Source organism: Coregonus clupeaformis, unplaced genomic scaffold, assembly GCF_020615455.1.
Source record: "Coregonus clupeaformis isolate EN_2021a unplaced genomic scaffold, ASM2061545v1 scaf0225, whole genome shotgun sequence".
Taxonomy (NCBI): domain Eukaryota; kingdom Metazoa; phylum Chordata; class Actinopteri; order Salmoniformes; family Salmonidae; genus Coregonus; species Coregonus clupeaformis.
In genome coordinates this window covers 318,864-336,776 of record NW_025533680.1, presented here as the reverse complement: position 1 = coordinate 336,776, position 17,913 = coordinate 318,864, and the positions used below count along the sequence as shown (strand labels likewise).

The 17,913-nt window shown below is 40.6% G+C and overlaps 1 long non-coding RNA gene across 1 annotated transcript; it reads right to left on the bottom strand.

Moving 5' to 3' along the window:
• Positions 1–110: 110 nt before the first annotated feature.
• On the bottom strand, positions 111–2,647 carry LOC123484195. The gene is made up of 3 exons (XR_006658425.1): positions 2,622–2,647; positions 553–669; positions 111–147 (listed from the first exon to the last, which is right to left on the bottom strand). It is a non-coding gene; the product is annotated as an uncharacterized LOC123484195 (long non-coding RNA).
• Positions 2,648–17,913: the final 15,266 nt, after the last annotated feature.

Below are 17,913 nucleotides of genomic sequence, written 5' to 3'. Positions count from 1 at the left end.
GATTGACAGATCAACTTTACTTGAGGTAAACAAAAACAAATGTACATAACAAGACCACATACACTGAATATGGAGGCCAGGTCTGTTTGATGACTCTGGGAAGACTGACCACTGAGAACCTCTGACTCTGATCTCTCCTGTTGGTTTCTGTGGACAAAACATGAGATTACATCTCCTCATCCAGGGAGTGCACTCACACACACACACACACACACCCACACACACTTAGCCTATGGATTATGAAAACAACAAAAATAAATGGTAAAATGGGAGAGGAGAAATGACTAGAGACAGTGTTGTTGACAGTACACTCACACTCACACACACACACACACACACACAAACACAAACACACACACACACACACACACACACACACACACAGAGGGAATGTAGTGTTGGTTTAATATTGTTTTAGGACTATGAAAATGGAAAAAAGGTTTAGCCTATGGATTATGAAAACAACAAAAAGATATGGGAAAATGGGAGAGGAGAAATGACTAGAGACAGTGTTGTTTAACTCACTGACCATGACCCATGAGTTCTTCTTACCTTTGTTCAGTAGGAAAGTCTCCCTCTCTCAAGGATATAGGTTGATGCATAGACCAGTCATTCTTCATGGACACACAGCTGGGTACAGGGGAGGCTGGTCTCTCCTGCTTGATTGGGCTTCAACACAACAGAGACAAACATTACGTCTCTCATCTACTCTGAGCTCAGATGGGGAAACATAAGAAGAGTTTCATTCTAAAACATCATTTTCAGAAATGTTGGTAAATTATCTTTTATTGTTTAAAGACATTATGAAAGAGATTGGTGTGTTTTTTCACTTTCTAATCATGGCATGGGGTTGTTCAATGACAGACATGTATTTGTTTAAAATCCATCACTTGATGATTTCATTTCAGAGACAAATAATGTGTTTCATTTGTAAAATGCTATATATCTGTCTCACTCTCAGAGAAATCAGAAGTATTGCTAGGTTTTACACAGTAATAAATGTAACAAATAACTACATTTGTAATAATGAACTGTACACATGTACAACATTCAATACAGTAATATGAGATCTGTATGTAAAACATTTACATTTGACATTTTAGTCATTTAGCAGATGTTCTTATCCAGGACTGGTTTCCCAAAAGCATATTTAGGCTAAGTTCATCGTTAGAATCTTCCTAGGAGCATCATAGATGCTTTTTTGCCCTTCCGCATGACTTTATACACAGAAGATCTCCAGTAAACATAGAATCACATGGTTTATCCGTCTCTTTGTGACCGCCCGATAAATTCAGAACAAAGTTGAGTACAAATACAAAGTTGCAAATGTCTTTGCAATTGATTCAAACAAGGGACTTATATAAATTTGTTTCAAATGAAAATCGAGATGACTGCATTAAAATATAAACAGTAGGCTATAGTCCTATTTCAATCAAATTGAAATACATTTCATGTTCAATATATTGAGTTTTTTGCTACTTGTAGACTACGGTCTGTAATTTGTCTCAATATATTTCATGATGTGTAGCCTAACATGTGAACAATGATGTGCCAAATCTGTGATTTAGAATAAGCCGCCTCAATATTTGCAGCCGTAGGTGGTAATATCTCTCTAGGAGCTGATCTGTCATCAGTATTGGGAACTAATTATAATGTTAAGGAAAGATTTGAATGGAGAAAACTGATCAAGAGCAGCGCTCCCTTTCTTTCGATCCTCTAAATAACGACATGCTCCAACAACGCACTTGGCGACTGTTCTCTCTGCGTGGTGCGTGGGAAATACATGTTACATCTTCAGCCGTTGTAGGAAAGATGCATCTTAAAACACTGGTAAGCCTAAATTCCATCGCTATCGGGAAACCGGGCCCAGAGTGACTTACAATACAGTTGCCATATTGTAGTGTATTCAAGCTTTAAAAAGGCTTCTATAGTTTGTAATTTCCACTTTAAAAATGTCAAACTTGATTTGCCCTAATGAAAAATGTACCGACCACTACAAAAAATGTTCATGAATTATAATGCACATAATAATTTACATTTCCTATTGCTGCAGGATTCTTTTCCTGCTGTGAGAAACTGGGTCAAATTAAGATATGGCATCTGTAAGTGCATTCATCTTAAGATATCTAGGTGAGACAACCACATATCACAGTCAAATATACAGGATACGAACATTCCATTCCAGCTAAACAATGGATATATAGCATTTAGCCAAAAAAACATTTGGCTAATTCCATCATCTCAAATCCATTAATTAAAAAAACTGAGAACAGTAATATTGAAGGTACCCAGTAATATTTAAGGTACCCAAGGCAATCATTGCTGCTGAAAAAATTTGTGGATATAGCGTTTTGGAAATAAATGTAAGAATTCTTAAACAAAATGGTGTTTTGCCAGTAACCGAAAGGTCGCTGGTTCTAATCCCCGAGCCAACTAGGTGAAAAATCTGTCGATGTGCCCTTGAGCAAGGCACTTAACCCTAATTGCTCTTGTAAGTCACTCTGGATAAGAGCGTCTGCTAAATGACGTAAATGTATGTAAGATGAATTCTGCTGAAAAAAATTGTGGATATAGCATTTTGGAAATAAACTTAAGAATTCTTAAACAAATTGTCATCTCACCTCTTAGCTTTGGTGTCATGTCCCCCAGAGAGACTCATTTTAGAGGCAGGGACCCCCCTCCTCTCTCTTCCCAGAGAGACTAATTTTAGACCACTGACCCCTAAACAGAGATCCAGCATGTTGGTTGTGGTGAACACAGTGACAACTAATTCTAGAATGTCCATTGTTCTCTTTTATTCATGATCTCTTAGAAATAAAACATTAACTAACAGACACATCCAAACAGTCAGGTGATTTAATGCAATGACTTTTTCTAGCCCAATGACTACTCAAAACCCACCAACAAGGCCTGAAAACTAGGCCAAAACATAGCCCCTGATAGGCCTACATGTTATTTCAGACAGCCTCCAGTAGCCTGGGCAAGATGTAGGCAAGATGTATGCTGAATGATTTAGCAGTTTGCTTAGTTCAAATTGACAGACTAATTTATTTAACATGAACAGCAAAAAGATGTTGAGGTAGGAAGTGCTTCTGTTACCCAGTAGCCTGCTGGAATAGGCTACTGAGGATGGGGTCGTAATTTCAATCACTGAATCAAATATTAATAATATGGATATGAACTGAATAGGCCTATGCTTGTCAACAACAGCCAGGTTATTTTTATACCTGTAGCCTAATATGGCTGACTGTTACCTTCAATCTAATGCATTCTAACATCAGATCAGCAATTGAAATAGAACTGTGACCATGGTGACACTTGATAACTTCCAATTGAATTAACTAAACACGGCCATTAATAATTACATAATAACACAAGGCTACAACAACAATAAACTGAAGTTAAAGGCTATTTATTACATCTGTTTGCCAGCTCCAGGTTGGCTACACAAGTGGCACAAAATGATTTGCAACGACTCCAGTCATTTCAACATATTTATAGTATAAAATGGCAGGCTACAGTAGCCTAGACAGGCATAACAATGAATAGGCTACTTGATAGCCAACAGATCTATTATTCTCCACATTTAATGTCAGTTTCATTGTGGAGTTTTTCTCATAACAGAAGCACATGATGGAGTTCCATAACTTCCGTTTTCAAAATGTACACTCGAGAAACCCAAGAACTGAGCATGTGTAAAAACCTTCCCATGATATGGTTTTCCATAAGCAAAGTCGGCATTAGAATGCAGTTTAAACCACCTCCGACAGAATGTATCTAACCTGCTCTAGAGCGCCTAAAGTAGTTTTCCTGTGATTTGTCACCTTATTTCTTGATGTGCATCAGTTCTGCAGCGTTAATATGTTTTATGGAATAAGGGTTGTAAAAAAGGTGTCTCCATAATGATAATGACAATGATAATAGCCTACCTTATAACACTAAGGCCTACTGATTAGTTTCCACTTTGAAAACTGCTGTCTGTCAGCAACTAAGCTCAAGTAGCAGTTCTACTTACTAGTACTATCTCATTCCAGGTATTCATTCTTACTCTGTCCTTTAGAATAGATTATTGTTCAGAAATACTTACTTTATTTTTCAGTTCTATCCATATAGTGTTTTCTGCTCTGTCATCTCCAAATGGATCCTGTGCAGAAGAAACATTTACTTTCAGTTTAATCTCAGCCGCCTCCCCACCCTGATAATCAAGTGTTTTATTGGTATCTTCCACTAGAGGGCAGTAAACCCCTGCTGTACCAGCCACCATATTGACATTCACACCAATATCCCGTTATTATTCAGGATACTTCAGTATTCTGTTTTTGAGTTGATGCATGTTCACATCTTATCCCTGTTACAGATGTTTCTGAGGTCTGCTCAGGCTCAGTTTCACATATCATATGTGATTATGTTTTCATCTGATTGTCAAACAAATCCCTACAAAAAGTAGGCCACCTGTGCAGCTTGATCCAGTCAGCCAGATCCTGTGCAAAATGTCAAAATGTCATCGGTTTGAACGGTTTAATAAGGTTGATAAGGTTGAAAATACTGTTTGCATAATAGTGTCAAAGATAACACCTCTCCTAAACAGGTGTTCTACTCTGCTACCCAGCACCTCTCCTAAACAGGTGTTCTCCTCTGTTAGCCAGCACCTCTCCTAAACAGGTGTTCTACTCTGTTAGCCAGCACCTCTCCTAAACAGGTGTTCTCCTCTGTTAGCCAGCACCTCTCCTAAACAGGTGTTCTACTCTGTTACCCAGCACCTCTCCTAAACAGGTGTTCTACTCTGTTAGCCAGCACCTCTCCTAAACAGGTGTTCTACTCTGTTAGCCAGCACCTCTCCTAAACAGGTGTTCTACTCTGCTACCCAGCACCTCTCCTAAACAGGTGTTCTACTCTGTTAGCCAGCACCTCTCCTAAACAGGTGTTCTACTATGCTACCCAGCACCTCTCCTAAACAGGTGTTCTACTCTGCTACCCAGCACCTCTCCTAAACAGGTGTTCTACTATGCTACCCAGCACCTCTCCTAAACAGGTGTTCTACTCTGTTAGCCAGCACCTCTCCTAAACAGGTGTTCTCCTCTGCTACCCAGCACCTCTCCTAAACAGGTGTTCTCCTCTGCTACCCAGCACCTCTCCTAAACAGGTGTTCTACTCTGTTAGCCAGCACCTCTCCTAAACAGGTGTTCTACTCTGCTACCCAGCACCTCTCCTAAACAGGTGTTCTCCTCTGCTAGCCATCACCTCTCCTAAACAGGTGTTCTGTTCTGCTACCCAGCACCTCTCCTAAACAGGTGTTCTCTTCTGCTACCCAGCACCTCTCCTAAACAGGTGTGTGTTTCTTTCCCCTCCAGTTTAAGGTAAAGGACACCTGACTTTATATTTAAAGCCTTTTGGAATCCACATTTTACACTAAATAAGAAGTGATATTTCCTGGGGCCAGAAAAGGCTCTGCATGGTAGGAATGGCCCAGCAGCACTCCAACACTAGTTTGGTGAATTCCAAATGTTCCCTTTATTCTAGATTATTAACCTGAAATACTCACTTTACTTTCAAACTGCGTTGCAGTTTAGAGATTAAACTATGAGCTGCTCTGTCATCTCATAATGGCCCCTGTACAGATACTTTGTTATTTTCAGTTTCAACTGCAGTCATGGCCTCACCCCTTTATATACCAATAGTAACCAGAGGGTGGCGCTAACAGTCAGTTACATGTGATAGCAGTAACTCCTGACATTGTGCCAAATCTTGCTTCCTTTTTTTTATATAGTGCTTCTTCAAGACATCTCTTATATTATTTTAGCTAAACTTATAATTTACTAGAAACCAGGTATAGTTAAGTGTTTTTTCTCTCCCAAAAAATGATTTACTATAGGCCTATAATAATTGTTAACGGTCCTCAATTAAACTGTATTAAATTATCTGATGATTAGTTGAATCAGGTGTGTAAATCCTGGGCAAGAACAAAAGGATTGAGAAACCCTGAGATAAACATCAAACCATATCATTGAAAAGCTCCTGTACCATCTTCACCAGACGTTTTGCTGATAACAAAACCCAAAAACGAAACCCAAGACCTGAGCATGTGTAAAAACCTTTGCATTATATGGTTTTCCATAAGCAAAGTCGACATTAGAATGCAGTATTTCTTGATGCGCATTAGTTCTACAACGTTAATATGTTTTATGGAATAAGGGTTGTAAAATAGGTTTCTCCATAATGACAATCTAAATAACATGTATAATAGCCTACCTTATATCTCATTCCAGGTATTCATTCTCTTACTCTGTCCTTTAGAATAGATTATTGTTCAGATTATTGTTCAGAAATACTTACTTTATTTTTCAGTTCTCTCCATATAGTGTTTTCTGCTCTGTCATCTCCAAATGGATCCTGTGCAGAAGAAACATTTACTTTCAGTTTCATCTCAGCCGCCTCCCCACCCTGATAATCAAGTCTTTATTGGTATCTTCCACTAGAGGGCAGTAAACCCCTGCTGTACCAGCCACCATGTTGACATTCACACCAATATCCCGTTATTATTCCGGATACTTCAGTATTCTTTTTTTGAGTTGATGCATGTTCAAATCTTATCCCTGTTACATATGTTTCTGAGGTCTGCTCAGGCTCAGTTTCACATATCATATGTGATTATGTTTTCATCTGATTGTCAAACAAATCCCTACAAAAAGTAGGCCACCTGTGCAGCTTGATCCAGTCAGCCAGATCCTGTGCAAAATGTCCAAATGTCATCGGTTTGAACGGTTTTAAGGTTGATAAGGTTGAAAATACTGTTTGCATACTAGTGTCAAAGATAACACCTCTCCTAAACAGGTGTTCTACTCTGCTACCCAGCACCTCTCCTAAACAGGTGTTCTCCTCTGTTAGCCAGCACCTCTCCTAAACAGGTGTTCTACTCTGTTAGCCAGCACCTCTCCTAAACAGGTGTTCTCCTCTGTTAGCCAGCACCTCTCCTAAACAGGTGTTCTACTCTGTTAGCCAGCACCTCTCTTAAACAGGTGTTCTCCTCTGTTACCCAGCACCTCTCCTAAACAGGTGTTCTACTCTGTTACCCAGCACCTCTCCTAAACAGGTGTTCTACTCTGTTAGCCAGCACCTCTCCTAAACAGGTGTTCTACTCTGTTAGCCAGCACCTCTCCTAAACAGGTGTTCTACTCTGCTACCCAGCACCTCTCCTAAACAGGTGTTCTACTATGCTACCCAGCACCTCTCCTAAACAGGTGTTCTACTCTGCTACCCAGCACCTCTCCTAAACAGGTGTTCTACTCTGTTAGCCAGCACCTCTCCTAAACAGGTGTTCTACTCTGTTACCCAGCACCTCTCCTAAACAGGTGTTCTCCTCTGCTACCCAGCACCTCTCCTAAACAGGTGTTCTCCTCTGCTAACCAGCACCTCTCCTAAACAGGTGTTCTCCTCTGCTACCCAGCACCTCTCCTAAACAGGTGTTATACTCTGTTAGCCAGCACCTCTCCTAAACAGGTGTTCTACTCTGCTACCCAGCACCTCTCCTAAACAGGTGTTCTCCTCTGCTAGCCATCACCTATCCTAAACAGGTGTTCTGTTCTGCTACCCAGCACCTCTCCTAAACAGGTGTTCTCTTCTGCTACCCAGCACCTCTCATAAACAGGTGTGTGTTTCTTTCCCCTCCAGTTTAAGGTAAAGGACACCTGACTTTATATTTAAAGCCTTTTGGAATCCACATTTTACACTAAATAAGAAGTGATATTTCCTGGGGCCAGAAAAGGCTCTGCATGGTAGGAATGGCCCAGCAGCACTCCAACACTAGTATGGTGAATTCCAAATGTTCCCTTTATTCTAGATTATTAACCTGAAATACTCACTTTACTTTCAAACTGCGTTGCAGTTTAGAGATTAAACTATGAGCTGCTCTGTCATCTCATAATGGCCCCTGTACAGATACTTTGTTATTTTCAGTTTCAACTGCAGTCATGGCCTCACCCCTTTATATACCAATAGTAACCACAGGGTGGCGCTAACAGTCAGTTGCATGTGATAGCAGTAACTCCTGACATTGTGCCAAATCTTGCTTCCTTTTTTTTATAGTGCTTCTTCTTTAATCTCTTATATTATTTTAGCTAAACTTATAATTTACTAGAAACCAGGTATAGTTAAGTGTTTTTTTCTCTCCAAAAAATGATTTACTATAGGCCTATAATAATTGTTAACGGTCCTCAATTAAACTGTATTAAATTATCTGATGATTAGTTGAATCAGGTGTGTAAATCCTGGGCAAGAACAAAAGGATTGAGAAACCCTGAGATAAACATCAAACCATATCATTGAAAAGCTCCTGTACCATCTTCACCAGACGTTTTGCTGATAACAAAACCCAAGAACGAAACCCAAGACCTGAGCATGTGTAAAAACCTTTGCATTATATGGTTTTCCATAAGCAAAGTCGACATTAGAATGCAGTATTTCTTGATGCGCATCAGTTCTACAACGTTAATATGTTTTATGGAATAAGGGTTGTAAAATAGGTTTCTCCATAATGACAATCTAAATAACATGTATAATAGCCTACCTTATATCTCATTCCAGGTATTCATTCTCTTACTCCGTCCTTTAGAATAGATTATTGTTCAGATTATTGTTCAGAAATACTTACTTTATTTTTCAGTTCTCTCCATATAGTGTTTTCTGCTCTGTCATCTCCAAATGGATGCTGTACTTTCAGTTTCAGCTCAGCCGTCTCCTCACCCTGATAATAAAGTGATTACTGGCGGTGCTTGTGGAAGGGTGGGTAGGCTCTGCACACGGAGCTAACTGGAGCTCGGCAGCATCATCACTGTTGGGCTTGCCGGCGGCCTCGCTGGTTTGATGATGCTGCTGCTGCTCATCACTCTCCTTTGGCTTTGTTTGGCTACTTTTTGTACCATTGTCTGAAGAAGCCTATTGTGGTGAAACGTCAGGAGTACGTTTTTTTTGTTGAAACTTTTAAATGAGCCACATGGATGCTAACTGGGGACTCAGCTAAAACTAGACAAATACACCTTTTTATTTTGGTATTTCGGGGACCAAATAAATGTATACCAACAGTCGACAATACCCAGCAAAAGCATGGAGCTACAACTCTCTAGTGGAGAATAGAGGGAGTATTCCCCTTGGAGAATCCAGAGTGGCTCACTGAAGAAAAACATATTGGAGAATAACAACAATCTCAATCTGAAGCTACAAAGAAAAAAGGGGAATTCCTCTGAAAATCAGAAACACCATACTTCCTCCTGCCCCACCTATTGTCCCTGTATGAATATTAGTTGGCATCTAATTGAAGAACATACTGCTTTATAGATCCCAGCCTGACAAACAATTGTTTGGGCCTTACTTTGAGCACTTTGCACTGTGCCTCCATTGAGTCTCCATGTGTCAAGCAGTACAGAGAAACGCCCTCTAGATGACAGCAGAGGCCTGCTCTTGGATCTACCCTGTCTAACCACCAGTTTAGTGACCTTGTTCCATCAATATGTCCATACTACTTCACAACCGATTTGAGGTCTTGACCAGCAATGTCCCATTGGGCTCAACCAAGCCGAGAGTGAGGTTCTAGAAAGAGGACTGACTTTCATACCAACTCCTAAACAGGTGGACTGCAGGGAGCTCCGGAGGAATCTACACTTCTATCATAGAAGATTGAAGTTATTACATCATTTTGATTATGAAACAGATTTTCCTCATTTACTATTTCCAAACCCCTCACATTGGGAACCTCAGTTGGAGTCAGTGTCAGAAACTATACAGACTGTTATACGTAGGGATGTGGCTTCCTTTTCACAATTCAGAACCAGACCTGTATATCAGCTTAACCTTACACATCTTTCAGAAAATCAAGCTCTAGAAACATTGAACATCAGAATATAGTGATTAAACCAGCAGATAAGGGGGCTCAGATTGTTGTAATGGATAAAGTGAATATCTTCTTGAAGCCAATAGACAATAGGATAATGGTAAACACTATGTTCCATTGTCCCACTCAACACAACCGGAAAACACAAAGATTAATCCAGGAGATAGTGAGTAAACTATATGGGGATAAGTACATTACAGATAAACAGATGGTCTATCTTTTTGGGGCAGATTCTCCAAGGCAGTTTTACTTACTACCTAAAATACACATCTCCTGAGACGTTGGTGGTTCCCTACGGCTGACCAATAGTAAGTGATTGTGTCTCATAATCTTCCTGTATTGCTGATTATATTGACTTTTATATCAACCCTCTATCCCAGAAACACCCCAGGTATGTTAAGGATAGTTATGAATGCAGGGTTTATTACTATTGTATTACTCTTTATATTAACTTAGCTACTGACTTGTTCTATTGTTGTTGTCAAGAGGTTAACCTGCTAGTCAGCATTTCATTGCACTGTTAACTCCATGTATATGACAAATAAACCAACTTGAACTTAGAAGGGAAGGGGGAGGGCAGCCAGAAAGGGAGGGGAAAAGATGGCCAGCTAAATTACAGTATGTGTCCTCAAATGTTATGTCATCTAAACATCTCACATTAGCTGGTAGAACTGACAAATGAAATGAATCATAGAGGTCTTATAACTTATTCCATTCTACAGGTCCATTGTTTTGTCTCATGTCTCTGTATATTCATATACTGTACATAAGCAAGTGGCTAGGTTATTATTTTTTAAACTGTGATGTAACTGAACATCCACTAGGTGGAGCCAGTGGTCCACTCTTGATTAGAGCCTTGCTTTGGCATGTCATTTCATGGTTCTGAGACACTTCGAGACATTCCACATAAATTTGAAATTTGTTTGGTGAAAACAGTAGGATAAATACATACGTAGGTAGAGAGATATATATAATATTATTCTAACATTCTAGATACACAAACACACAGACACTCACACATAATCAAGTGACTAGTATTTATTTTCTATAACTTTGATGTAACTGTATATCCACTAGGTGCAGCCAGTGGTCCACTCTTGAGTAGAGACTTGGTTTGGCATGCAATTTCATGGGTTCTGAGACACCTTGAGACATGTCACATAAAATTGACATTTGTTTGGTATAAACAGTAGGATATATACATATGTAGGTAGAGTCCATTCTCGTTTTAAAAAATCAATAACACATAATCTCATTCATTATATACTATATCATTTATACAATACATTATTAAAAACATTCATTTATAATATACAACATAAAAATTATATATATATATATATATGCATAGTTAGATATAAAAGCCTTTATCATATTGAAAATTCAACTCACCTTCAAAATGCTCCATGAGGAATAAATGATTCAAGGAGTCTCTTTAAGATGTATGTCTTCAGGCCTTCTGGTCCTCTGGGTCTTTTTTCTTGGTTGACTGAGACATCCCAAGGATGCTCTTTTATGGGGTCAAATGGATCTGTTTAGGTCAGCAGTAAAACAGGACATCTTAAAGACTGGTGGTCCTCTGTAGCTCAGCTGGTAGAGCACGGCGCTTGTAACGCCAGGGTAGTGGGTTCGATCCCAGGGACCACCCATACACAAATAAATGTATGCAAGCATGACTGTAAGTCGCTTTGGATAAAAGCGTCTGCTAAATGGCATGTTATTTTTATTTATTTATTTAATACAATTACCTTTTAATTTTTTATTGACTGAGACAGACATCCACTGGACATTCCATCATCGGACACCTCCCAGACATCCCCGGATGCCCCCCCTGAGAACTCTTTGTAATAGGTTAAAGGTTAAACAGGTTTAAAAAAGTTGTTTCAAAGACACTTGGGGGACCCCATGTGTACATTCAGTTCCCTTGTGTGTAAGGGACCCCCTAGATGAGCAAACTGTTGGCCATTAAAATATGGATAGCTGAGAACTCTTTCTAAAAGGTTAAAGGTAAAACCGGTTTAAAACAGTTGTTTCAAAGACACACCACACACGCTCACACAAACACACAACCCAAAGAACCAATGGCTCTTGTGTAGAGAGAGAGCGAGAGAGAGAGAGAGAGAGAGAGAGAGAGAGAGAGAGAGAGAGAGAGAGAGAGAGAGAGAGAGAGAAAGAGATAGATAGGGGAGGGACGGAGAGAGAGAGAGAGAGAGAGAGAGAGAGAGAGAGAGAGAGAGAGAGAGAGAGGGAGCTGTAATTCATTGAAGGTACATACAATTTTCTTTCAAACCTTTTATTTTCTTCTAAAATGTTGCTACAGAAATGGAAGCATTTATATACAAGTTATTAAAGTTCACTAAACAATATTGAATATTAAACTATGACACTAATGTTTACTACTAAACCTTTATATGGATCATAAACTGTATTATTACACAATACTACACCTTACTAAACAATACATGTTTAAATGTATAATTATTATAATAATGTTTTTCTTAGAAAAAAAGCAGAATCAGCATTTTTCTCCTTTTCAGGGGCCTTTTGTAACCCGACACCCCCATCAGTCTCCAAATCCCCGTCTTCAAGCTGTGAGAGACTCAGACGCTGCCTCTTCCACCAGGCTCTCCATGGCCTTCAAGGTTTCACGTTTTCTTTTCCTTGATAGATCAACCTTCTTGCCGATAAGCTCAAGTTTTGTCTTGAGGACAGAAGGGACCATCTTCGTAAATGTTCACGATAGTGGAAAAACTGTTGCACTTGTTTCATCATATCAAGCACCTTAAACCAATCTCGCCACTTGAAGCTAAAGACAGGCAAAAAATAGTTGACCTCTGTGCAAGCGTTAGAAAATACATACGAACTAACAGATTGGGTGGCTTTTGCGCTATTGAATTCAGAACAACCTACAATTGTCACTTTGGAGTCTGGACTATACGCTACTGAAGAGATTCGTATGACTTTCAAATCATCTGGCCCACAGACTTCCTCTTCCAGTGCGTACCCAGGCAGGGATGTTCCATTCAGGGCCTTTTAGATCTGACATAGAGCAAGTCTTATCTTAAGCCATTCCCTCATGAGAAACGCAGGAGAAAAACTCCCGGTTATTGGCTGAAAAAGGTTGTTGAGACAGCTGTGTGTGAAAATCTTCACTGTTGAATCGTCCGGTTGGCCTCCACTCATATCAATCCCACCGTTAAAACAATCAGGTGCATCACAAAGAATGGCATCGATGGTTTTGTCCTTGTGGCCCAGACATGAAGGACACAACACACCTAGAATTGGTCTAGGAGACGTGTTTTCTGGAGTTTTCTGTGGTTGATCTCTCTTGAGGTTTCTTGTCGCTCGTAGTGTTCACAGGACAAGTCTAACACTTACTTATACTCAGGCAGACCTACCCAGAAATTACTTTTTCATTCTACAAGGGGTCACAAGCTCACTACACAGCAGCTCCATAAGTTCACTACAAAAATTCCCAACTGTTTCACATTTTTCAAACAGTTCAATCTTTAAGTTCAACTAGGTCAGTACACGACACATCAATCACCAGGCCATTACTTTTTATTTCAAACATGTTGTAGAGGGTTCGTTGCACAGTGCTGATATTCTCTTATTCTTAAACAAACTTTAAAAACTTTAAACTAGAAAATGACACGGCTTCTGAGTATATGTAAAATATCTTTAGTTATGCAATTGCAGGCAGAAGTTAATACAGAGTCAACAGGATTTGTATCGCTCTTCATAAGTTCTGCAAATTGTCCAAGACAATCTCTGCTTTTCATCCAAGCACGCCCCTCCCTGGCAGATCAGGAGCCACCATGTTTTCTTCTTGTGGCTGTGTGGAAGCAACGAGAAATTGAAACAATCCAGGTCTGTCTGTTCCTCCAGTTGACAGGAGAGAAAAGAGAGAAAAGAGAGAAGAGAGGGAGAGAGAAGTCCATCCCCCAGCTTTGAGCGCGAGGAAGAGGAAGATAAGGCATGACTAGTCCTTGAGGGAGAAATAGTAGACTCTAGTGGGGGGAAGACTAAGGAACCCTTTGATCCAAATTGTGAGGGGTTTGAATTGGCTACTATTGACTTAGCACTTCAACAGGAACAGAAACCTTATTTGACATTGACAGTAATGGGTATGAAAATGTAATTCCTTTGTAATACGGGAGCCTGCAGGACAGCAACCTGTGCAACAGACAAGCCAGATGGAGTCAGGATTGATGGGGAGAAAATCATAGTGCGATCTGCCTCTGGTCATCAATTTATTGAAAGGTTATCAGCCCCAATAACCCTAAAACATGACCAATCAGGATGAGAGGCAACCATACCCATCCTGATATCTAAGCTGTGTCGGGTAAATTTACTAGGACGTGATGTAATGACTAAATTGAATGTGGCTGTCATTTCCGCTGAGAGGGGAATGAAAGTACACATAGTCAGAGACAATATGGTGGTCTGTGGGGAAGGGGAGCCATGTTATTGGTATAGGCAATATTTGTTTAGTGGGGGAATAACTGATATTCCTCGAACCTTGATGGAACTTGCTGATGATGTGGTACCAGGCCCCACTAAAATGTCCCCCGATGACCTACACTGTACTCTCTGGTATAACAAACACCCAGGTCCAGATGCAATCTATGAGAAAGCATTATTTAAAACCACAGAAAGGACTATAGCCTTGAAATGGTTTCACTATGACAACACCCACGCAGGAGTGGAGGTGGAACTAGGGCCCCAAAGTCAGAGACTGTTCAGGGAAATATGGAGCCCACATGTGTCCCTAGCAAAGGAGCCAGCAGAGGACTGGAAAGACATGGGCCAGTGGGTATCCAAGGGTAAGAGGATCACTGATTGGGTCAATATTGTGAGTGGCGATCAACACAGCCCATCCACAGATAGTACATTTAGATGAGAATAGCAGATGCTGAGGAGAGGAATACCTGTTGACAGAAAAGAAGTTCCAGAGCATTTGTGGTCCCGGGGTCCAGCAGACGTAGGATTAATAAAAGGGGTAATTCCAGTACAGGTGATACCCAAATCTAATCATAGGCCATATCAGAAGCAATACCCTATGAAACCAGAAGCAATAAAAGGTTTGCAGTTTACCAAGAGCAGATTGGGAGGGACCTTGAGGGAGGGCCAATTCCCGGGGAGATAGTGAGGCCAGAAAAAAGGTGCAGTGTCCTGGAAATCACAGTCTTTTTTTTTTTTTTTTCAGTTCTGCTGGGAGTACATTGGATGATGGGGTTTTGTGTTGAATTAGAGACAGTGAGAATATTAGTCAATACCTAGGAGAGAAGAGAGGTTACGGTAGCAAAGACAGACAAGAAGAGGACTGGCCACCCCTCATAGCCTGGTTCCTCTCTAGGTTTCTTCCTAGGTTTTGGCCTTTCTAGGGAGTTTTTCCTAGCCACCGTGCTTCTACACCTGCATTACTAGCTGTTTGGGGTTTTAGGCTGGGTTTCTGTACAGCACTTCGAGATATTAGCTGATGTACGAAGGGCTATATAAAATAAAATTGATTGAAATTGATTGAAGAAGGAAATGGTAATAGTGGAGACAGGAGTGAGTGGAAGTGTTACAATTGTGACAAAACGGGACATTTTGCTAGAGAATGTGAGGAACCGTGTAGTTACTGTGCAAGGAACGGGCACCAGTTAAGAAACTGTAGGCAGAAGGGGAAGAGAGAAATCAGGAGTCCTCATGACCTGGCTGTTTGGTTGTTGTTTTTTAATTGGGGTTTTCAAATAAAAAACAACACACCTAGTATGATGTTTATAAAGCCTTGTTGTTTCAATTTTGGGGGGTTTTCAGCAGGTCAAGGGTGATAGGTTTTAGAGGAGCACACAGTGAATTTTATGAAGTTTTTTAGGTTTTGGCTGAGTTTGGGATATATATGATTTCTTATGAGAATGAATGTCATGAGGATTAATGAACACTTGGGATAAGTAACATTATTTAAATATTTAGAATAATGGTAATGTTTGGTATACTATGGGATGGAATTTCAATTGCCTCTGAACTCTGTTTTAACTTTCTGGTGTTAATTAATCATCCACACTGGTAAATTCTAAAGGCATGAGAGGAGGACTTTAAGATAGTTTATTTTACCAATAAATAAAAATAAGGGATGGCAATTGGATGATAAATTACCAATATTACCTAAGTGATTGTTAGGTAGGTGATAATATTGACACATGGGCAGTGACATGTGTAAAAATGAGGGATGGATGGTAGAACAGATTAGACAACACTTTGTTGCACATGGGATTACTAATTATTTAAAAAAAGATGTGTTATCTGTGCTCAAAATAATCACCAGGGCAGACAAAGGGCACCTCAGGGTGAGTATCCTCCGGCTAAGTACCCTTTCCAGCAATTGGAAATGGATTTTATAGAGTTATCACGGAGTGAAGGGAAGAAATTTAGAGCAACCCCAGATGAAGATGGGTTATCCCCCTTTGAGAAAGTGTTTGGAAGACCTTACAGAATGCCACAGTTGGCAGGACCAGACAGGCAGACATAGAACTAGAGAGCACCCTAGCAGAACACGTGAGAAGGTAGTTTATTAACCACACCTGTATGTCAGAGGTGTTGTGCCCCACAGGTGAACTAAAGGAGAAGGTGACCCACTCTATCTAACCAGGAGACTGGGTGTGGATCCAGTCCCTAAAGAAGAAAAACTGGAAGCAGCCCCGTTGGGAAGGTCTATATCAGGTCCTGTTGGTGACGGCCTTCGCTGTAAGAATCGCCGAAAGATCCACCTTGGTGCATGTCACTCACTGCAAAAAGGTAAACCCAGTTACACCTGACGAACAAACACAGAGTTAGGAGAAAGAACCGATCAACACTAGGGCTCGGGGGTTGGCTCCTTAACGAAGATTCCCTTACCCTGTCTGATCATCCCTGTGTGAGTTCGATAGAAGGTAAAGCAATGGGTTGGCCTCTGGCGTCTGACATGTTCTCAGGGCGAGGGTGGGGATTCACAGGTCTCCTGACGGTAGGTAGCTGTCTGATTGTGGGGGCCATATTCCTAACACACTCAAACCCTCCTGATCCGCCAGAAGTAGTAGTTAACCTATCAACAAGTTGATAAAATAATACCTTAACACAGTCTATGAAGGCATAGGAGACAGCTAGACGTAGAGAAAGGGGAAGTACTAGGGACTGTAGGGAAGGACATCACCATATGTATGTCACCATGTACATCCTGGGACTATGTAGTTGCTCATACCAAGCGGGGGGGATATGTCAATCTCCATACACAGTTTAAGGACAGGTGTAGTATTGTGAAAGTAGGGAATTACCAGAAAATGGCAGTGCGACCCATATAAGGGTAGGTGCTGTCTGAAAGTCTGAATTACGCTAAAACAGGTTACAGAACTGAACAAGTGAGATATCCTCTGCAACTGGGGCACCCTATAGAGTAAACCTCTCTGAGGGAGGTAGTGAAACCGGGGCTGTGGTGAAGATAGTGCAAACTATAGACCTGAAGGAAGTCATACAGGTGGAAACGGGGTATAGAAATCTTAACCTGTGGTTGGAATGGATTCAGTATACGGCAAGAACTATGTCTAAAGAGGACTGTTTTGCCTGTGGGACAGCCAAACCAGGGTTAACAACTACTCCGTTCCCCTTGACAGGCTTTGACTCTCTGTCAGGTTTATCCTCCATGCAAGCCACCTGGGAATGTGGTGAAAGAGTCTTGTAGTAACTTGCACTTTCTGTATCCCCTGATAACAAAGTCACCCCGACCTAGGTTGCCTCCGTTTGAAGTCTCAGGGGATTCTTATTATTGTTTTTCTAGGACTAGTAAGGATAGGATACAGGGTAGGGCATCTTAGCTCCTGCTCCCACACAGAGAATGTCACACCTAAAGAGACCATGACTAATCTCTCCTCTTTGTTGCAGCCAGAGGATTTTAGGAACCAAAACCAGGCCCGTGCTGACATCTGATGGTTGTGTGGTGATAACAGATTATGAACTCACCTACATATGCAAAAAATCTAACGTGTCAGAGACTGGTGAGTTGTCACGTA